Source organism: Thalassophryne amazonica, chromosome 2, assembly GCF_902500255.1.
Source record: "Thalassophryne amazonica chromosome 2, fThaAma1.1, whole genome shotgun sequence".
NCBI lineage: Eukaryota > Metazoa > Chordata > Actinopteri > Batrachoidiformes > Batrachoididae > Thalassophryne > Thalassophryne amazonica.
In genome coordinates, this window is record NC_047104.1 from 13530467 (window position 1) to 13542328 (window position 11862).

The window sequence follows — 11862 nt, forward strand, 5'->3', positions numbered from 1 at the left end:
AAGTGCAACGGTAATTGATAATATATTTACAAACAGAACAGATGAAATTATCAAGAATGGGATCTTCATGACAGATATTAGCGACCATTTACCAATTTTTTTCAATATTTAAATCTAAAAATAGGTACAACAAAAAACTGATATAAACTTTAAAAGAGATAAGTCAGTAAAAGCCTTAGAGGCATTAAAATATGACCTTAAAAATCAAAACTGGGAAGAAGTTTATGTCAGTGATGTTAATGTAGCATATAACTCATTTATGAAAATATTGATGAAATCATACAATAAAAATTGTAAATTAATTGAAATTAGTAAGAAAAGAGTAAATAAACCATGGCTGACAAAGGGAATAAAAAATGCTTGTGCAAAGAAAAACTGTTTATACAGGTGCTTTTTAAAATTGCAAACAAAGGAATCAGAACATAAATACAAAAAATATAAAAATAAACTATTAACAATAATTAGGAAACAAAAAAAAAAAGATTATTACAGTGAAAAACTAAATAAGAGTAAAGATAATATGAGGGTAACATGGGGAATTATAAAAAGTGTGATTGATAGTGATGGAACGAAAGAAACTATTCCAAATTACTTTAAGGAAAATAAAGAGATATATGATATAAAAGAAGTTGCAAATGGGTTTAATGATTATTTTTCAAATGTAGGGTCAAGTCTGGTGGGAAATAAACCAATAATAGAAGATAAATTATGTACATTGGTAAATACGGTCAATAGTATTTTCCTGGACAATGTAGAAAAAGATGAAATAAGAAATACTGTAAAAAAAACTGTGTAAGCAAAAGATCAACTGACCATGAAGATTTAGACATGGTGACTGTAAAAAGTATAATAGAAATTGTTATTGAACCATTTACTTATATTTGTAATCTGTCTCTGTCAACTGGGGTTTTTCCAGATGAAATGAAAATTGCTAAGGTAGTCCCATTATATAAAAATGGAGCCAAACATAATTTTTCTAATTACAGGCCAGTATCATTGCTTCCACAGTTTTCTAAAATTATGGAAAAAGTTTTTGTAACAAGATTGGATAAATTTATTGAGAAACATCATATTTTAAATAATGCTCAGTATGGATTCAGAACAAAACATTCGACAGCTATGGCAATTATGGAACTAATAGAGAAAATATCAACAACAATAGATAATAAGGATTATTTTGTAAGTATTTTTATTGACCTGAAAAAGGCTTTTGATGTTATAGACCACTCAAGATTGCTCCACAAGTTACAACAATATGGAATAAGAGGTGTTGCACATCAGTGGGTAAAAAGCTACTTAGAAAATAGAAAACAGTTTGTTCAGATAAATAATACCAAATCAGAATTGCGTAACATTATTTATGGAGTACCACAAGGATCGGTACTTGGACCCAAACTGTTTATTTTGTATATCAATGATTTTGTGAATGTATCCAATGTGCTTGGCAGCATTTTATTTGCTGATGATACAACGCTGTTTTACTCTGGATCAGATATACAGGAAGTAGCACAAGTGATAAATACAGAGTTGGAAAAAGTTAAACATTGGTTTGATATAAACAGATTGTCACTAAATATTATTAAGACAAATTTCATATTGTTTAATGATAGAGCGAAAAAAAAATAATGTGTCATTACAAACAGATGGAATGGATATACAAAGGGTAAAAGAAATGAAATTTTTAGGAGTCATGATTGATGAAGATCTTACATGGAAGTCACACATAAATTACATAAAAGGAAAAATAGCGAAAGCCATTGCTGTTTTGCATAAAGTAAAATATTCATTAAATAGTTATGGTTTATTAACATTGTACAATTCATTGATTGTCCCATATTTAACTTACTGTGTAGAAATCTGGGGATCAACATATACAACCTATATACAACCTTTATTTATTTTGCAGAAAAGAGCTTTAAAAGTGATTAGTAACAGTGGTTTTAGAGATCCATCTAATCCATTGTTTATTAAGTATAGGGTACTTAAATTTCATGATTTAGTCGATTTGAAAATATTACAAACGATGTACCAAGTTAATAAAAATACTTTACCAACAAACATTCAAAATATGTTTGAAAAAAGAGTAAGTAGTTATAAATTGAAAGGAATAGAAGTCTTTAAAAAACCAAGATTTAGAACCAAAGTAAAGGAAAGGAGTATTGCAGTAAATGGTGTCAAATTATGGAACAATCTTAATAAAGAAATTAAAGAATTAAGGTCGCTTAAATTATTTAAAAAACATATTAAATTAGATGTATTAAGTAAGTATGAAACTATGAAGTAAGTCAGTGGGCTGCAAGAAAGTCAAAAAAAAAAAGTAAACTTAATGTTTGAAGTGTCTTAAGTTTAAATGTAACCTATCAGTGATGTAATCTATTAATTAATGGTCATAATTATGAAATGGGTCAGTGGTATGTAACAAGTTAAAGAAATGCAATCTGTTAAATAATGTTGACTATGATGCTGTATATTGAAAGATTGTATTGTTAAAAAGGGCAGAAATCATAAGACTTGTTCTTCTTTCTGCTCCTTTTCATTCTGGTATTGTGGTGCTTTTGTTTTTTGCTTTTCTGTTTTTCTTTTAAATGAATGAAATAAATATTAAAAAAAAAAAAAAAAAAGTTATAGTTTGGACTACCTATGAATGAATTCCATGGAGTTATGGGGCAAAAACAGCAAAAATGGTGACAAAGGTCAGTTTCAGTTTGTACAGGGGTCAAAAGTTAAAGTTGCTCCGCTTTTGGTAAAAAGTGATGCAAATTATTGGTTGAAATAAAAGGATTAATAAATGGAATAGTTTTGACTGTGTTGAATGCTTGGTCTCCAAAGTAAAGGTCAAACAAGGTTGACGTCCATTGGATTCTATGACATATGTTACCCTGTAACATGATAACAAAGCATGACAGACGGTGCAAACTATTCCTTTTAAAAATGCTATTAACTCAACCAATAAGTTGCATAATTTTTTACCAAAATTGGAGCAACTTTAACTTTTGACCCCTGTACAAACTGAAACTGACCTTTGTCACCATTTTTGCTGTTTTACCCCATAACTCCATGGAATTCAGTCATAGGTAGTCCAATCTATACCTTTTTGGAATTGTTGTGATCAGACAAATAATGTGATTAGAACATGATTAGAGCATTTTAAAATTTTGACCCCTGTAGTTCATTAGAGGTCAGCTCCAGGATGGCTCCATATCTGAAAATAAACCTTAGTTAATTTAGAATATTTGTGCCAAATTCCATGCTTTTATCAGAAAATGAACAATTTTTATGGAAATTTTAGCTAAGATGCATCCACTATATCACAGTGCTAAATCAACTCTATCACAGTATAAAATAAACTCTTACTGGAGTAGAAACACTTGATTTGAAAAGACGGTAGAGCTGATTTCTATATAGAGCATATTTTACTCTATTTAGACTGGGACCAAATGTTATATTTTACTCAGCAAAATGTCCTGTGCACGCAAGCAAGGGGAGAACATGCAAACTCCACACAGAAAGGCCACAGGTGGGAACAGATGCCATGACCTTAAGTTCATTCCTGTTGAGGTCAATCATAATCATTATCCCTGCACCATCAAGTCAGTATAGCGTGTTACTGAATCACTGCCATTCAACACACAGCGAATGACTCTCCTTCCTCTATGTCTTGTCTGTTTAAGACACTCTTTGACTTCTTAAAAGTTCTCCTCCCTCCTCTTAGTTTTTCCCCCTTAGGACCCCTCTTAAGGCCTAAGATACTTTGTGAATTACTTTTACCTTACCAAGGGAAAATTCTAAGAAATGTCTTAGAATTTGAGGAATTCTAAGATTTTTCTAAGAATGACGTCACTAACAGCTGCTTTTAGTCTTAGAATGCTTTGTACAGGCCCTGGAGTTTTCTTTTGGGGTCTCCTTCCTTTAGGTGGTAACATTCCCATTTTGCTAAAGTTCCACCTTCCTGGGTTGTGCATCACAGTTTTCCTTCTCCTAGATGAACTACCCATTATGACTAACGAGCTTCAACTTCCCAAGTTTAGTGTCAGAGTTTTCCTTCTCCTAGAGCATGGGTGGGAAATGAGGGTCAAGACAGTGCAGGTTTTCCTTGCAACCAATCACCTCAGCAGGTGGGTTTGCTGATGAGCTTCTCCCCTGAACATAAACACCTGAACATCAATGAAATCACCTACTGAGGTCACTGTTAGAAAGGGAAACCTGCAGGTTCTTGGCTGTTCATGGCACATGATTACCCACCCCTGTCCTAGATGGACTGCCAGCCAAATGCTGCTTAGTTTTTGTTTTTTTTTAAATAATCTTTTTCTTCTTTCATCTGCTCCCATTAGGGGTCTTATTCTGTCACACCAACCACCTGCATGTCCTCCCTCAGCACATCCACAAACCTCCTCTTTAGCCTTCCATTTCTCCTCCTGCCTGGTGGCTCCATTCTCAGCATCCTTCTCCCTATATACCCTGGGTCCCTCCTCTGCATATGTCCAAACCATCTCAGTCTCACCTCCCTCTCATTCACACACATGTAGTCATTCTTACTCGTACCGACTTTCATTCCCCTTCTCTCCAGAGCATATCTCCACCTCTATAGGCTAGTCACAACCTGCTCTCTACGCTCACTACAGATCACAATGTCATCTGCAAACATCATAGTTCATGGAGACTCCTGTCTGACCTCATCTGTCAACCTGTCCATCACCATTGCGAACAAGAAAGATTCAGAGCTGATCCTTGGTGTAATCCCACCTCTGTGTTGTATGCATTTGTTATTCCTACAACACATTCAAATGCTGTCACACTGTCCTTGCACATATCCTGCACCACACACACATACTTTTCTGTCACTCCAGACTTCCTCATACAATACCACAACTCTTCTCTTGGCACCCTGTCACATGTTTTCTTTAAATCCACACAATGTAACTCCTTCTGGTCTTTTCTATACCTCTCCATCAGTATTCTCAGAGCAAACATTGCATCTTTAGTGCTCTGTCTCGGCATGAAACCATATTGCCTATCAGAGATCACCTGTTTTCTAAGCCTCTCTTCTACTACTCTTTCCCATAACTTCATGCTGTGGCTGATCAACTTTATGCCTCTGTAGTTACTGCAGCTCTGCACATCACCCTTGTTCTTAGAAATAGGAATAAGCACAATTCATCTCCACTCCTCAGGCATCCTCTTATATTCCAAGATCTTATTTAATAGTCTGGTAAATAAATAAATAAAAAGTCTATTGCCATCTCTTCTAAACATTTCCATGGCTCCAGTGGAATGTCATCTGGACCAACTGCCTTTCCACTCTTCACCTGCTTCATAACTGCCCTCACTTCATCCTTACTAATCCCTTGCACTTCCTCATATACTCTCTCCACGTCATCCAGCCTTTTTTTCTCTCTCTCATTTTATGTATTCATCAGCTACTCAGACTATTCCCTCCACCTTCTCAACACACTCTCTTCATTTGTCAGCACTTTACCTTCTGCATCCTTTATCACCCTAACCTGCTGCATATCCCTTCTTGCTCTAAGTACTTTTCTCCTTCCTTAGTGTTTAACTTCATATACAGCTCACTATATGCTTTTTCCTTTGCTTTTGCCACTTCTCTTCTTTTATTACACCACATCTCCTTGGACTCCTGTCAACTGTGTTAATCTCTGTGACTATCCTAATTCTTCTTTGCCAACCTCTGTCTTCTTATGCTTTCCTGAATATCTTTGTTCAACCACCAAGTCTCCTTGTCTTCCTTCCATTGTCCATATGTCACAACCAGCACCTTCCTAGCTGTCTCCCTCACCAGATCTGCAGTACTTTTCCAAGTGTCCAAAACTGCTTCCCCTCCATTCAGTGCTGTGTCACCTCCACTCTGAATTTCACATATTTTCTCCTTCAGTTTCCAGCATTTGATCCTTTGTTGAGCTTTGACTCGCTTCCTCTTCTTCACCTCTAAAGTCATCCTACCAACCACCATCCTGTGCTGTCTATCTACACTCTCCCCTGCCACCACCTTACAGTGGCCAATTTCTTTTAGGTTGCATCTCCTATACAGAAGGTAGCCCACCTGTGTGCACCTTCCTTTGCTTTTATGGGTCACCCAGTCCACCTTTTTCTAAAGTAGGTATTCACAACAGTCATTCCCATAATGTTTTTTTTTTTTTTTTTTTTTTTGCAAAATCTACTATCATGTGCCCTTCCATATTCCTCTCCTTGAGGCCATATCTACTCATTACTTCTCCATCACCACTGTTCCCTTCACCAACATGGCCATTGAAGTCCACTCGAATTACCACTCTTTCATCCTTGGGTACACTGTCCTCCAATTCATCTAACTCATTCCAGAAATCTTCTTTTGCCTTCATCTTGTAACCTACCTGTGGGGCATAAGCTCTGATGACATTCATGATCACCCCTTAACACCACATAACTCAAGTGTCATTGGTACAGTTCATCCAGAAAGTGCTTCAATTTTCAACTTTTTGTTATGTTTCAGCCTTAGTCCAAAATGGATGAAATCATTTTTCCCCTCAAACATGTACACACAATACCCCATGATGACAATGTTAAAAAAGTTTTTTTGAAATTTTTGCATGTACTATATATATATATATATATATATATATATATATATATATATATATATATATATATATATACGAGGTCTATTAGAAAAGTATCCGACCTTATTATTTTTTTCAAAAACTATATGGATTTGAATCACGTGCAATTACTTCAGACAAGCTTGAACCCTCGTGGGCATGCGAGAGTTTTTTCACGCCTGTCGGTTGCGTCATTTGCCTGTGGGCAGGCTTTGAGTGAGCACTGGTCCACCCCTCCCGTCGGAATTCCTTTGTCTGAAAACTTGCTGAGAGACTGGCGCTTTGCTTGATCAAACTTTTTTCAGAAACTGTAAGGCACATCCGAGTGGACACCATTCGAGAAATTCAGCTGGTTTTCAGTGAAAATTTTAAGGGCTGATGAGAGATTATGGAGTGTTGCTGTCGCTTTAAGGACAACCCACGGAGCCGGATGGCGCGCCGCGCTCTGAGCCACCGTCGTCAGCCTGTTTCGAGCTGAAAACTTCCAAATTTAAGCCTCTGTTGACTCAGGACGTCGTGAGAGAACAGAGAAGTTTCAGAAGAGGTTGGGATCAGCAGTTTATCCGGACATTCCACTGTTAAAGGAGATTTTGTAATGAAAGACGTGCGGACGGATTCGCGCGTCGGCACCCAGCCGCTCATGGCCTGGCGCCACAGAGAAACACCTCTGTTGTAAGCCTTACGGGACAAGTTTGAACATGCCCAGCTGTTAAACAATTTCTCGGATACTCACTCGACTGAAAACCATTGAAAGCCGCCTGAATTTACAAATGGTTATCAACACGGAGGTGTTTCTCTCATTCTCACATTCTCAGTCTCACATTTTTTTTCGTGCTTCTGTGACGAAATGAGTCAAATTCGTGACAGAGCTTTTTAAACTCACTATTCCTCACCCTACTCCCACCCCCAACCCTAAACATCACGATTGAACATCACTGGAGAGATCTGAAAATGGCTCAAAAATAGGTGCATCAAGCTTGTGACATCATGTTCAAGAATACTTGAAGCTGAAATTGCTGCCAAATTGCTGAAGTTGAATATGTGCAAGTATTGAGAAAAAGGTGTGAATACTTATGTACAAGTTACTTGTGTTTACTTAAAAAAACAACAAAAAACAAAACAAAAACAAACTTATTTCATGTTGTCATTCTGGGGTCTTGAGAGTAAGATTTAATCCATTTTGGAATAAGTTTGTAACATTTCAAAATGTGGAAAACGTGAAGTGCTGCGAATACTTTCCAGATGCACGGTAGATTCCAAATGAAGCAGTTGTCATTTTTACACGATCCGAAAACGTGGCCATTGGGTATTGTGAAGGGTTTGCAGCCCTCCGTCTGTCTGTCCGTCCGTCCGTCCATCTGTGCTAAACATAAGTCCAGTCCTATAACTGTTAGAGTTTTCAAATTCAGCATTCTTGGGGCATAGAGCTTGGACAAGTTCAGAGATGGTTAACCTTGATCTATTTTAACAGGTCAAAAGCTTACATTCATTCTCTTTCCTTTTTTATGCTCATACGACTGAGGGTATTTTAGCATTGCGTTATGTTTACATCTATTAGGGGTGTAACAATACATGGTGGAGCCTGTTTTGAACCGTATTCTCTTTTGAAGCAGGTATCGTGATACCATAAAAAGTGAAATACTGCATGAAATAAATAACAGTCTCCTGCAGAAGAATCAAATATGATGAAACAGATATACTTAAGAATCATTTGTTTCTTTGAAATTTCTACATTCACCACTGATTACTTTCCTCAAGCTTACTGTGAATCGTGATGTAATGATGTATTGTGATACATGTTGAATTGTGTCAGGTGTATCATGATATGTATTGTATCTTGGAGCTAGTGTATCATTCCACTCCTAATTCCTGTCATCTGTCAGGAGAAAGTGTTCGTGCTTTAGACAACCTAAATGCAGTTGTGGAGCTCTTTCTTGAGGTGTGCAATGGATGCAAATCCATTTTGGGCATGTCCAAGTGCATACTGCTATTTAAGCAGTGGGGAATACTGGCACAAAGCTGGCTGCTGGGCACATAGGTGTTAAATTTTGACCCTGTTCATTAGAAATGGGTATATTGCATTACAAACTTGATATCAACCAATCAGAGAGGGACCTGTTTTTCCCTCTAAGCTGGATAGCACCAGGTGCACAGCCCTGTGGTGTTGAGAAAGCAAAAACAATTGAATGGATTTCTGGTGGTGTAAATGTATTAGTGCCAACCTGTAAGACAAAGTGCACAGTGGACAGCAGCCCCCAAAGCTCCCTGAAGGGAAGCAGAGAAACAGGAAGGTGAGGTTTTGTATTTGTCCTCTGTTGGAAAAGGGTGGTTTGTCCCTTTGGATCAGGGGAGAGTTGTTGCCCCAGGTACAGGAGTTTAAGTATCTTCAGGCCCTCAGGGTCAAGTGGGGGTAAGTTGGAGCGTGAGATTGATTGACGGATTGGCGCGACCGTCGTAGTGAAGAAGGAGCTGAGCCAGAAGGGGAGTCTCTCAATTTGCCAGTTTATTTATACTCCTATCCTCACCTATTATCATGAACTTTAAGTAATGACTGAAAGAGTAAGACCACTGGTACAAGAGGTGGAAAGGAGATACCATCAGATATCTGGGCTTACATTCTTGGACATGGTGAGAAGCTCCACTATCCGGGAGAGACTTAGTGAAGAGCCACTGGTTTTTCACATCGAAAGGAGCCAGTTGAGGTGGTTCTTACATCAGGGCCTTTGCAACCATCACAAAATAATATTATATATGTAATTGCAACTTAATTTTTGCCAAAAAATCGACAACTGTATTCTTGAGGGGCCTTTGATGGAGACTGTCAGAGGCCCAAATGTTATTTCTGTATGACTGGGGCTTAAGGGACTAAACCATTCTGGTGACAGATGATATCAGTCCATCATTTTTATGCCCGATTACTTAATTTCATACCAACAGACCCACACAAGTGCAAGTGGTATTGCGAAGTAAGCCTGGGTCACACAGAGACAAACTGTTGGCGAGTTCAGAGAGTCAGTGACAGGCTCTGTTGCAGCCCCATCAAGATTATGTTGTCTTGACTTTGTGGGGAAAATAAGTTACACTCACAAACATAAGACTTGTATCCACGACCTTGTTCATTCACTCATTACCCGAAGCTCATGGCCATTGGAGAGGATAGTAGTGTAAATTGACGGATAAATCGAGAGTCTCACCTTCTGGCTCAACTCTTTCTTCACCACAACTGTTTGGAGCAGTATCTGTAAAACATCGGGTGCAGCCTCAATCAATCTATCAATCTCATTCTCTCATGCTTACCCCTCCACTTGGAACAATAACTCCTCGCTGACCCATCGGGGCCAATCCACCCCTTTATGACAGAGGACCATGATCTCAGATGTGGATGTGCAGATATCTCATCCATTTCCCTTCACACTCGGCCTCAAACCTGCCCAGTGTGCATCGGAGGTCACTGTATGAAGAAGCCAAATCAGTCACATCATCTACAAAATGCAGAGATGCAATTCTGAGGTCACCTAGCTGGACACTCTCCAGTTCCTGACGGCACCTTGAAATCCTGTCCATGAACATCATGAACAGGATTGATGACAAGAGGCAGCCCTGGTGGAGTCCAACACCCACCAGGAATAGAACTGATACCCAGAATGTGGACACAGCTCCTAGTTTGGTCATATACAAATCTGATTGTGCAGAGTTCCAATACTCGAGCAGCACCCCCCCCCCCCCCCCCCCCCCCCCCACTGGAAACCTCAAGGGACTCGGTTACTCCTTTTCCAAGTTCACAAAACACACGCAGACTGGTTGGTCATACTACCAAACTTTAAATTGACTGTAGGTGTGAGTAAGAGTGTGGTTGTGCTCGTCTGTCTATATGTGGTCCTGCAATCGACTGGTGTCCTGTCCAGGGTGTGCCCCGCCTCGCGCCCTATTCTGGGATAGGCTCTAGCCCTCATGTCCCTTAATTGAAATAAGCAGGTGTAGACAACCCAGTCTCACAAGTTTTTTTCCGTGCTCCCGTCACAAAATGAGTCAAATTTTCATGGTGTTTTTTTTTTTTTTATCTTACTAAACTCTCCCCTACCCCTCCCTCTCCCCTAACCATAACCATAACCGAACCGTACTCCTTCTCCTAACCCTAACCATAACCGCCCCAGACCCCCCTCCCCCCGCATCACTTTTAATTTCGTGCAGCCGTCATGGAATGTATTCTAATAAATTTGCGCTCTTGTTATGAAAATTTTGCACTTTTCATACAATATCACGAACCAATAAATTAATGTATATTTCATGATGCTGAATCATGACATGCCGTGAGATATGGTAGGGTATAGAACATGAACAAATTAATAAATAATGCTCTTCACAAGGATGGCTTTCCAAATTCCAGCAGTGGAGCTGTTTGTCTGTTTTTTTGTTCATGCCCTTCTCACAATCAGTGATTTTCTCTCCAACCTCATGGTGCCAGTTGACATCATATGCACTTCTGTGGCACAGAGATGGTACCACTGTGGCACACCAGAAATAAACTAGTCAGTGCATTCGCAAGTCTCAGGGGTCAGCGCATGTATTTTGAACATGCTCAGGATATGCTCTGACTGATTTTCAGCTCACCATACCTTCGCCCGCACCTATTTTTTTCTGTCACATTTTGTCATAACCTGTGGTAGGGAAGGATCACTGACAAAGCCTTACTACAATGTGGCACAACTCTCCGAGTCAGTGATTTAAAACACACACTGCAAAATCCAGCGTATATGTCGTTGCTTGATTGCACCAGATTCAGTTGTCATTTTAATGTCAAACACCCTCATCCTTTAAATCACTGCACCACTTGAATTCCTCTTGGTGTGTTAGTCTAAAAATGAGGTGTTGTCATGGTTCACTTTTCTGGTGTTGTAATTTGGTGTCTGGTCTTTTAGTGTTTCTCATGTTGTGTCCTGTGTATTGTTATTCCTGTTTTTTTTCCGTCCTTGTTGCTCATTCCACACATCCTCATAGTGATGTTCTCTTCTGTTATTTGATCTATGAGCTCTCTCGAAGATGTTCTCATCCTTGTTAGTTATTTCTAATGCTTTTATTTTTGAGGACTCCTCCTTGCACTGGATTCCAGGTTTACGCTTTTCTTCCTCTTCTGTGCTCTTCCTTAGCTCTTTGGCTTCCTCTGGTGTCCTCTAGTTGCACTTTCTTTCTCTTTCACATACATATTTCACATCCAGTTTAATTAATGTGCAGGTGTTTCCCATTTTGCAATCATTCCCACAGTATTTTA